The sequence below is a fragment of the Peromyscus eremicus genome, chromosome 16_21, assembly GCF_949786415.1.
Source record: "Peromyscus eremicus chromosome 16_21, PerEre_H2_v1, whole genome shotgun sequence".
NCBI lineage: Eukaryota > Metazoa > Chordata > Mammalia > Rodentia > Cricetidae > Peromyscus > Peromyscus eremicus.
The window spans coordinates 47,095,550-47,107,959 of NC_081432.1; the positions used below are offsets into that span (position 1 = coordinate 47,095,550).

The following is a 12,410-nucleotide window of genomic DNA, read 5'->3' on the forward strand; positions in this document are numbered from 1 at the left end:
AAATTGCAGTTCTCATCTGTTAGGCGGTACCTACTAAGACTGAAAACATATTGATGGATCTCATGAATCTGTTTGTGCATGTGTGCTAGTATACATATACATGCTTGGTATTTACTCCACACAGTTATGAACTATAAGGAGGTGCTCCACTGAACTACACCCTGGGTTCCATGGTTCAAGATTTTTAACAAACACTAAATCTGAGTCTTGGGCACACTGAAGTTTAAGATCTATTAAAGGCTAAAGCTAATTGAAAATTCAGACCTTTGGCCTGTGTTATTTTTTTAATTGTATTAGCTTTGAAAAAAATCTATGCATGTAAATAATTTACATTTTAAGGATCACAAAGCATATATATTTCAAGAAAAAAATCTAACAAAAGAAACTTGTGGAGAATGCTTTTGAGTAAAAACTAATGGGAGCATTTTGGCTGTTCATTTCTCTTAGAAATGACAGCAAGAGTGTGAGAAATTAATGCACAAAAGATTTTACTTAGTATTTTTAACATTATTTGAATGGTGAGTGTGATAAATGCTTAAGTAAAAATAAGATTAACGTGTAGATACAGTTACTTAATAACTGAAACACCAAAATTTAAGAATCAGGAAACTAATCAGTATTTAAATACCAGCATATTCCTATAAATTGATTGATATTGGAACATATTATCCCATGCAAACATTGTAGATATAATCTAAATAATAGATAATTGTAGTTGATATATATAAATTTCCTTAAATTGTAAAAATTGTAAAATAGGGTCATGTTATAATTAAGACTTATGAGATTATACTCTTATTTCTTAATATAGTTTAAATAATTTTTTTTTATCTAGGGAAAAATAGCATAAAAAGGTAACAGATGAATTCAGTCCCGTAGATAACTTGCTAATTTCATATTTCCATCATTAAAACAATACTACAAGTACCAGTGCCAAAATTATTAATTAATGAGAAATAGATTTTTTTAATGAAGCTGAGTTTGACATGTGCATTTTAAGCTGTGTTAACATTATTTTCTTCCTTTTTTCCCCTCCAGTGTTTGAGGTTGAATTGTAACACAAGTAGATTATGCAAATCGAGACAGTTCTTTCCCAAAGCCCTGAAAATTTAATGTCAGAAAATACATATTTTAGCATACATTATTTCATGAAAAGTTCATTTTTATTTTTCTGTAAAAGTGCTGTAAGCTTTGGAGGAAATCTTATGGTCTCTGGTTAAGCCATATGCTTCAGAGCATTTAACTTCCTTGCAGTTACCCAAAGATGGTAATACTTGGTTTCCCCTGGCATTGGACCAGCCATGTTTCCTTATTATTGCTTGTGCTGACACTGTTACAATTTATGTGTGAACAGAAATGGGAAAATTACCAATTGATAAAGTGATCAAGAGCCACCTTACTCATGGCCAATAATTTTCATGATTTCTTTGACTGATGGGTTATGTCCAAGTCCTTAGTGGAACAGAATGAGTTTATTTATAATAAAAATATAATACAGTGCTTCTGAAAATAACCATAATCATTACTAAACATTACCCCAGTCAAATTTGAGAATCTTTATGTTGGTCACTATCAGCAACAGAATCACCTTTGACAAGTTTTTCTTAACAAGACCTGCCATGAAGTAGGTACTTAGCCCAAACAGTTAAATCAATATTGAGACTCAGTGGATTCATGATTTAGTGGGAGAATCAATAGATCTTACTTAGGCCTTAGTTTCGTCTTTTGAGAAGTGGTTTAAGGTAGGTTTTATTTTATGTTAGTTTTCCAAAGTTTGCAAAATGTACAGGGATGATAAGTAAAACACAATATATATATATATATATATATATATATATATATTGTTATGAGATAGACAGTAATTGGACCCTTACAGTAAAAGTACATCAAGTTGAAGAAAGGGCAATTTGAAAAATATTCAAAATTAAAAAATGAAATGTGGCAGAGCAAAAAGGAAGATTGAACAATAAGCAAATGAATTCAAATGAAATCATCATTTTAAAAAACAGGATAATGGATGCCATTTCATGCAGGTGTCAAGGGAAACATAGCATGGCAGCATATTTTCCACTTTGTGTAAATATTCAAAAGTAAGTTAATCAAATTATAGAAAATGTGGTTTTAAAACATACCTTCTTTATTTATTTTAACTATGCAGTTTTTCATCATTTCCTACAAATAGCGATAGCGTTGGTTCATTAATTTTAGTTTTCTGCCACAAGATTAGTTTCTTCATCAAACTTGTTCTTAGACCTTTTCACAAAGGTGGTGCTTCCTGCACAGCTCCAGGGGTTGACCTCACTAGGATGCTGAGGGAATAAAGAAAGGAGAAACACATTGGCACACGGGAAAGCTGGGCTCAGGTGGGCTGGGCTCTCTGATGGAGAAGCTCCAGCACCCTGGCAGGACAGAATGTTTATTATATACAGTTGAAGGAAGAGGGAGGCAGGGTTACTACAGAGAAAAAAGGAGGCAGGGTTCTAATATATGGTTGAGAGAGGAGGCAGGCTTAGCTAATTTTAGTAGGAGCAGTCTCTGTAGCACAACAGTCTTCAGGCCATATATATCCTGGGGGGAAAGCTACAGTGGACATTTTTTTTTAACATACTGTGAACATTCCTTCTGAATCTATCCCAGGCAAAGATTTGCCATTCTCTTGTGCCTGAGGCATTGATCCTTGACATGGCCTTGCCCAAGTCAGCAGCACACCTTCACTCAGGTTTTCACTTGCTTCCTATATGCATGTACACAGTGCATACTAAGTTCTTTCACATTCCACCCTTTCCTGCCTCACTACCACACACACACACACACACACACACACACACACACACACACACACACAGAGTTAGACTTTTCCTGGTCCTGCCTGGTCCATGGTCAGGACAAATCTCTCTCACCCACCAGTCCCATAGCTGCTCAGACCCAACCAAGTAAACACACAGACACTTATATTATTTAAATTGTTTGGCCTAATGGCTCAGGCTTCTGGCTATCTAGTTCTTACATCTTAGATTAACCCATTTCTATAAATCTATACCTTTCCACATGGCTCTTGGCTTGCTGTTATCTTACATGTTGGGACTCATGGCAGTGGCTGGCAGCGTCTCCTGACTCAACCTTCCTGTTCCCAAAATTCTCTTCTTTGCTTGTCCCACTTATACTTCCTGCCTGGCTACTGGCCAATCAGCATTTTATTTATACAGAGCAATATCTACAGCGCGCGCGCACACACACACACACACACACACACACACACACACACACACTGCCCACACATATAAATTTTAAAGAGTCATGAGTGTTCTATGGGTTTTCAATTATGTGGTGTCGGTTTATTCTCTCATTTCAAAGAAACTATTTTTGACACAAAAGCACATCAGAATGGGCAAGTCACTTTTCTAGATGCTATGAGTGATGTGAGGTGACTGAGATAGACAGATGCACACAGTGACCTGTTACCTTGACTTAATTTGAATAGGTAACTGTATCAGTGAATACTCTTAAGGAATTGGTGAGGTAGAAAAGTCAATTTTGGTTGTAGAAGAAAGGAAACTTTATAACAGAATAATTAGAATTACTTGATTCATGAATCTTTGGGTTGTGATGCTTGAATGAATGGGGCCAGGGAAAGAGATAGGAATAAAAGCATCAATTATTGTTTCATAGTGTGGTTTTAGAAATCCTGTATAGAATGGTTGAATAGACTCCTTAAAACGGCTGGTGTAAGTCAAAAAAGAACAAAAAAGGAAAAAAAAGGCTGGTGTAAGTAATGGTGAAGACAGGGAGAAATTGGCTATGAAGGAACTTTAAGTGTTAGACAACAAAATGATATTTGAAATTTGCCGTATAGACAGTCATGATCGGATGGATAACATAAATATTAATAATGTTGCATGTGCTTGAAGTTCACTTAATCTGCAGTCTAATTTCTTTACAAAATCATCATTGTGAATATGTATACTTTGGGAGTATTTTTTTTTTAAATAGGGTGATTGTATTGCCAATGAATACAGAATAACTGTGTTTTAACAGTATTTTACGAATACAGGTAATATGCTGTTAAACTATTTATTATCTCTACCTTAGTAACATGACCAATGCCCATGGAAATAGCTATACTATTAAATAGCCTCCACATGAAGGATACTTCTCAAAACAGAAATCATCTAATAGATACTTCATTGTGAATGTTGCTCCCACCATGTGATAGGACAAGTTTGCTGTCAGAAGTCTTTAAGAATAAAACCTGAAGTGAGGAGGAATGAGAGAGTGTAATGGTTGGATTATCGAAGCATCTAAAATATGTTCCATACAAATATGAGACTTTCAAAGATTTTTTTTAATAAGCCTGGAGAATCTAAACAATGTGGAGATCTTCCTCTGCAAACACATACATGCCCTGCATTAGGTTGGGCTTGTGAGTTTAAGGTAAATGTGCTAGTCATTACAGTACGAATTTAGCTTGTCTTGCAAAACCTTTGGCTGAACTGCTGTGAGCAATCTAGAGTTCAGTTACAAGTATAACACAGTTTTTAATTTAATTTTTATAGTACTAACAAAGTGCATACCGAATTTCTAGATGGGCCTGATTGATTTCTGTGTCCTTCTGTAAGGTAACATTAACATCAAAACTTTAGTCACAAGGTAAGGTTGGCAGTAAGCTGAAATCATATATTATTTATGCAAGAAACCCATCAACAGCATACTATGTAATTTTTTTTGCAGTAGATTTTTGTAGGAGACGCATCTTAGCTACCTTGCAATGAGGAAATTTATCTTCTTGATATTGTTTTGTTAGTAATTACTACCTTTGCTAGTAAAAACAAAACTTTTAAGATTGATTTGATTATCATGAATATTTAAGTGTATAGCATGTACATATGTATGTAGATCCTAATAAATGTAGTAACGTGAAAACTCATCTGGAGTTATGACACTCAGCCAGGGAATAACTATTGGCTTTAAATACATTTACATATATAACTTGGCCCCCTAATAAGATATGCTCAAGATGTAAAATCTTCTAAATAACTTTTACATTCACATTGCTCTATGTATTTCTTGTAATATTATACTAATTTGGATGATGTATGTCATGCTATATTTTGACACATTTCTAAATGTTGTAATGCATATATTTAGTATACTCCACATGATCTATTTATTCACAAGACTTTTACATTATTTTATGTAGTGAGCAATATTAGGCTTTTCATTTGCACAGCTTGCCATTATCAGGGTAAAGAGATCAAAATCTTCTGCAGTCTCTCTAAAATCATCATGGTCCAATATGTTATATACATTTACATAAAATGAACTTCAAAATCACATAATGGGAGACTTTCATCTTTTGACATCACAATTTATCTAATAAGATTGAGAATAAGAAGCTTTTATTGTGGGTTCTCCAGGGTGCTTTGGCTTCAGCCTTTATTTTGTGTACACGTGTTTTTTGTTTGAAAATGGTTTCACTAAATCTAATTGTCTTGAATTAGCATTCCAAATATTATATGGCAGTAGAGAAGGTGTCTTACAACACCTTTGCCTCCTTTAAAGCTTTCCGAAGTCTCACTAACACCAGAGTCCTATTCCTGAAGCCACAATGGTGTAAAGTTAAAGATAAATGCAATAAACAAAAGCTTCTATTAGAAAATACAAGAATTATCCGATGTAGGATGAGAGAAGCATTTTTGTTGTTTGATTCATTTTTAATTAATAAATTAGCTAATTTTACTTCAAGGTACTGAATTAAACACTCATTAACAAATTGAAATACATTGAATTTGAAATAGACCTATAAATATTTAGCTTGGAACAAGTAGCCGGTGTTACTTGGAATAAAGAATATGATTATTTATTTTCATTAAGATGATTAAGGATCTGTGCTGAGTTGTGACACTATTAAATGAGTTATTAGAGAATATGGCAGAGAATATTAATAACTAATTATATAAAATTGATTTGTAATTGTTTCTACAGGAGCACTAAAATAATTTCTGCTGTGTAAATGACAACCATATTCAAAAGGAAAGCTTATTTCTCTTTTCTCTAATTACTTTGGTTTACAAAGTCTTATTTATGAAACAAATATACTATTTATCATCTGGTAGCTGTGACTCCCAAACCATGTGTTGCATTGTGTGGAGGTTTCTGTTGTCTTACTTTGTCTTAAAGATATTAATGAAATCACACAAAATCACGAGAGAAGGAAAATATAAAGACTCAACTCTAAGTAAATCTATGAATTACTCATTTAGAAGCATTGTTTTATTCCATATTATCACATGTCCCAATCCTCTTCAAACATAGGCAGCCTCTGGAGGCACATACTGCTGCAGCACCATCAACTCCACTGGGAAACCTGTCCTTTTCCTCTGGGGTCTGACCTTTGACCCTGCTGACACCCAGTGCCCCAACAAAACCCTATCACAGTCCAGCGGTGTTCTCTGGAGCTCTCCTCTGTCTACCTCCACCATCCAGCGTCCTGGAACCAAGAGAGCGTTCGCCGATCCGGATCTCGGGTCCCCAGGCGCCTCCCTTGGCCCCGCCTTGTAGGCGTGACAGTTGCCGAAGTCTCAATGGGGGTTGGAACTTCCAGAACAAAGCTGGAATGGCTACCCACTACATCTCCCCCTTTTTGTCTAAATAAGAAGGTTCTAACCTAATACAAGACTATATACAAAGGAATGGTTATCAAATATTGTCCAGGAATAATGAGGGATAATGACCTAGATAAGATGGAACTACAACCAATGCAAACAATATCAAGCAAGAAACACATATTAAAATCCAGAGAAGTATAGAGCATAGATAAATGGCATGTTACAAAGATCATTCCAAAAGGTGTCCTACCCTAAAGAACCTGAATCTAATACTTAATATGTTCTATCTACTAAGTTGTAACTATAACTGCTAGTCTTCAATCCCATCAAAGACCTGAGAAGGAATATAATGGTACCTGAGAAATGGTAGATGGATGCAAGCAACTTTCGGGAATCTTGTGAGAGTAGACCGAGACAGCTGGCAGCCTGGACAATCACCTAATGTTTCTCAGCATTGTTGGTGCATTTAAATTGGCTACAGGCCTAAAGTATCTGACAGACCATTTTCAGAAGCAGGAATTCTGAAAGACCATCTTACCCTGTCTTGGCAGAGTACAGTGGTCGCTTTCCTTGTGTCCCGCTTGTCCAGAAAGGATAGCATTGGATTTGTACTGTCAGCTGTCGAGGCAAGGGCAGTTCTTTGCCCAGTAGGCCATTTTGTGCCAAGAAGACAAACTTCCAAATGGAAATGTCTAGAAGCCCAACATTCTCTCGGGATCAAATTGGTGCAGCCAGGAGCAATTGTGTCTCGCATCAACAGAATTATAAGTTATTTAAATGCCATATTCTCTAGGTCTATGAAGTGTTTGAAGATTACCTGTCCATCTGACCTATGTATCTGTAAATCTGTATAACCTGACTAACGTAACTATAGAGATGACAAGCATAGGTGACTATAAATCTACAAGTCTTATCTACTGAAATAACCTAAGGACTAAGGCTTCACGTAAACAAGGTAGACAGTCTATAAGCAAGTGTATGGTAAAGAACGATGACTTCAAAGTTGTGACAATACACAAGATGTTATAACAGAGGTAGGAGTGTATAGTGTGATATACAATATGACAATAATCTTAAATATATATCAATATTTATAACAGAGGTAGGAGTATGTAGTGGGATATGCAATATGACAATAATCTTAAATATATATCAATATACCGAATATCCTAAACAGAAGTAGAACATACATAAAGTATGACAGATATAAATTTACATTTGTATCAATATACAAACATTTCAAATAAGAGTAGAAATATATGTACATTATACCAAGTATAGTTCTGTATTTGTATCAATATACAAATTATCTTAAACAGGAATATAAAAATAGTTTACATTTGTATCAACATATAAGAATCCATAACAGTGTAAATTACAGTGCAAATTATTTAAGGCTGCTATTTTACTAAATTTGTTTACTAGTATACACAATAATCTACCATAATGTCTTATACGTATCCATTCCATTTCTTCTTTTACTTTTTTTTTTTTTTTTTTTTTTTTTTTTTTTTTTTTTGGGAGTACTGAGTTTAATATTTCCTTCCACCCCCAACCCTGTAACCATCATCCATAACCCTGAGAATTATGAAACCTAAGGGAGAAGGGGCGTCGTTTTCTTAGAATTGCTTCCTGCTGTTTAGGGGGTGATGTTATCTCTGTTGGGTACTGTGAGAAAGCGCAGATAGTTAAATTTCAGTTAGACTAACTGTAGGTTCTGCAGCAAGTCTTAGAGTAATGGGTAAGATTGTCTGAAATTCTGGTAAGAAGTGTAGTATGATGATGATTACCATGGCATCATTCTGGATTGGGTAGAGTTGTTGTTGGGGCCCCATCTTCCTTCTGGAGACTTCTGAGATTGCTATTAGAAAAACTTATTTGTTATCAAAATGGAAGATTTGGATTTAAAGAGGACATAGCATGTAAGAAAGGATTCTGAGAAATCAAGAGTAAGCATGGAGAGAATTAGAATCTAGAAGACAATGGTCCCTTTTTATTGGTTTCCTTCTGTCCCACACCAGAGGGCTCTTCTGATATGGTACTGAAGAATCTCTCAAACTTTTCTTTTAGCAATGTGCTTGGGTTTAGAGAAGGAGTGAGCCAATTTCATCTCCAAAGCCAGCTTGGCTTATAATTGAATTGGAACCACAACTTTTCTATATTAATAGAGAGATAGATGTTAGACAGTGAGATTTTACCGTGTGTAGATTGGTACCAATAGATTCTTTCTTTCTGCTGTAAACATCCGGATATCCAAGGCCTTATGATTTTTGGAAGATGGGTATTTCCATTATCCTGGAAAGACAAAAACAGAACCCTACCCCAACCTTGATTGTTAAATTTTTCTTACAACTTGTAGAGATGTCACATTGGTGGATGATCTTTTACTTCACCTCATCAAGGGGTTTTTCCTGTTCAAATCGAATTTTTATTAATTTTGTTGGTATCCATAGCTTTTCTTCTCCTGCAGAAACAAAGGCAAAACCCCTTCCCCAACGTAGAACATATCCAGGTTTCCATTCTGAGGTCAGCACATCCTTGAAATAAACCGGTTGGTTTAGCTCGGGAGTTTTGTCTGTCGTCCAATGTCTCTCTGCAGCTGTTGTTCCTTTCTCATCAGCATTGAGAAAATTCAAGGTTCCTTGTTCCTTTTCCATGGTCATCTTGATCTGATATGAATCATGTAATTCCCTCAAATACTATTGGAGACATATTTGGAGAAATTTCCTGTCCTAAACAAACCTGTACAGCCCCTTCACAAGATCAAACATCTGTCTATATGCATGTATCTATGAACATATGCACATACATATTTTTATTCCATTCTTCCATGTAAGACTATAATCTATGAAATTAGCAATATTTGTTTATTCACCTCTGTATTCTTCATAGACTAACAACACCAGTACTGTATGCTTATCCATTGCTGGTATTTTACAAAAAGTTCCCAAATAAATAAAAGAACAAACAGTATATATTCAAAAGCTTATTTAATATAGTTTGAGAGATTTAATAATGAAAAGTATTTCATCCATCAATTTGTCCTTGTTCATATGAAATTTAAGATTCTATATTTTTTTAAGATTTATTTATTTATTATGTACATAGAAGAGGGTGCCAGATTTCATTACAGATGTTTGTGAGCCACCATGTGGTTGCTGGGAATTGAACTCAGGACCTCTGGAAGAGCAGTTGGTGCTCTTAACCTCTGAGCCATCTCTCCAGCCCAAGATTCTATATTTTACACATAAAGCAGTATTATGATTCTTCTAGATAGTTTTTTCCTAATTCAGTTCTCTTTTCCCAGTTGTTACCTGTAAGTGTTAACACTTGTTTAAGTCAGTGTGCTTCTAGAAAGCTAAAGGAGAACCTCCACCGTAAAGCATTGTGAGAATTCAGACCTAAAATACATACAGAGAAACTCCAACAGTGATGACAGATAATCTGCATGGTACTTGCAAGGCTTAATAAAAATACTTGCAAAAATCTGCCATAGCGCTGAGGATTCATAAGAGGCCATAAATAAATGATAGCTACAGTTGTGGTTCTTCCTCATTTTCAAACCCAAAGCATTTACCTGTGGTAGAGAAGCAACTGCAAACAGTGATGTGCGACATGCGGAGATGTTCCTTACTAGAACTTACAGCGACCAGAATAAATAATTGCTCTTTTTCTACACAGTGCCATGTACTTGCCCATTCCTACGAAGTAACCCATGCTTTTTGTTTAAATGTTGGATGTTATGATTAATGCCTATGATCTGAAAAAGTGAGAAATACATCTTAGAAGAATGCAGAAGAGAGAAGGTATTTAATCAGCTTTCTCATTAATGGGATGAATATCTGGGAAAATCCTAATGGCAAAAAATACTTTTCCTGGTGTTTTCCAGGAGTCTGGTTCATGTTCACTTGCCTATATGCAGTCGGATCTTATTATGATGAGGTGTTTGGTGGAGAGTCCTTCCTCATGCCAGAGAAAACAGAAAGAGGCAATGCCTCAGTGGGCCAGGTAAAATGCAGCCTGGAAGCACAGGGCTCCAAGGACCCAGTTCTTCCATCTAGGCTCTGTCTTAAAGTTTTCACAGCCTCCAAAGCAAAGCTGTAAACTAGGGACAAAGATTCACCAGCAGTCTGTAAGGGACGCTAAATATGCAAACCATAGCAAAAGTGAATATGATCAAATCAGTTACCATCCCTCCATCCATTTTTTCTTAATTTGATCACCATCACCATATATTAATTATATATAATATTGGGTTTCATTGTGACATTTTCATATGTGTATATAATGTATTTGAATCATTTAGTCTCCTCCGTTTCCCTTTCTTATTCTACTTCTGCTTATCTTTTCTATCATATCAAGTAGTCTTTTTTCCATACCTTTTATTATTTTCTGTGTGTGTGTGTGTGTGTGTGTGTGTGTGTGTGTGTGTGTGTGTGTATTGGTAGTGGTTATGGGTATTAATTTGATAAGTTTAGTGTTTCTTTCGTGATCGGGGGAGAGATTATTTATAAAATCATGGACAACTTCCCAGTAAATATAACATTGAAAAAAATCCCTCTCTCACCTCCAGTAACCATTAACTATACATCCTCAAAGAGAGATGGGGCTTCATGAGTCCCCAAGTTTCTCCATGATAGCATATTGATGGGCCAATCTTGTTGCAATCTTCTGAAGATGATTACAACTTCTGTGACTTCGGGAGGAATGGGCTTATCGTGTCTGGAAGACAGCATTCCACAACACTCCTCCGCATCCTCTGGCTCTCACATATTTCTGCCTCTTTCGTCATGTTCCATGAGTCTTGATGGGAGTGATAGAGATGTGCCATTTAAGGCTGAGCATTCAACAGTCACTTGTTCTCAGAACTTCGAACAGTTATGAGTTTCTATAGTAACAGCTACCCACTACCAGGAAGAAGGGTGGGGATGAGGAGGAGGAGGAAGAGCAGGAGGAGGAGGAGGAGGATAGGGGAAGAAGCAAGTTGTTTCTCTGACCAAAGGTAAGAGCAGCAAGTACAGGGAAGACTACTGTCTGTCTTGTGTCTAAAGCCTGTTCCCTCACAGTTCGCTGTCCTACCAGGGAGGCTCACAACCCACGTACTGTTAAGAAGATGAGAACACCACACTGCATATGGGTTCTCTGCGTGTGAATTCACCTTCTCCAGCTGCACGCTCCTCTCACAGTTCAAATGCAATAAGACAGTGTTGGAGTTGGACCTTAAAACTCCTGCTTTTAATGTCACTGGAGAGTCATGTGAAATACCAGTCCCCTCGGCATTTGCATTAATGAGAAAGAAGGAAGCCCACAGTTGAAGGTGTCTAGCAACAGATTCTCTGGGCACCATTTTCTTCCTCTCACTTCTCAGTTGCTCCCTGACATGCCCTGATGTGTAAAAGCATTCTGCAACTGAGGCAACTCCTTGGATTGGTGGGAACTTTGATTTTTGAGTCGCTATTTACTCAGCATGAGATTTCTCACAGAAGGAAAAGAAGTTCCATTCTACCTTTGTCCTCAGAGCTATGTATTCTTGGGCCCTCAAACATTTTATGAACCTATTATTTTTTTTTCCTCTCAGATGAAAGGTAGATTTAATTATTTATCAGTTGCAGTTCTATCTAGTCCAAAATGAGGCTTCCAAGTTTTTCCCTCAGGCAAACAAACAGAAAACAAAGTTATTTTATTTTGCCAATAGAAAATTTGACATAGGAAAAATTCAAGGACAAGAAAACCTCTTGATGTTTTACATAATCTCTCAGACTCTCTGTTTCTCAAGACTTTAAAGAAAAACCAACTCTCCGAGGA

General features: G+C 36.1%; 1 protein-coding gene and 1 long non-coding RNA gene across 2 annotated transcripts in view; one reads left to right on the top strand and one right to left on the bottom strand.

The window, feature by feature from the left end:
* Adgrb3 (adhesion G protein-coupled receptor B3) overlaps positions 1–12,410 on the top strand; it is a 708,652-nt gene that overhangs the window by 160,671 nt on the left and 535,571 nt on the right. The gene's annotated exons all lie outside the window — the stretch shown is intronic.
* On the bottom strand, positions 940–11,465 carry LOC131926081 (uncharacterized). Its single transcript, XR_009383438.1, has 3 exons — positions 11,173–11,465; positions 2,133–2,309; positions 940–1,101 (listed from the first exon to the last, which is right to left on the bottom strand). It is a non-coding gene; the product is annotated as an uncharacterized LOC131926081 (long non-coding RNA).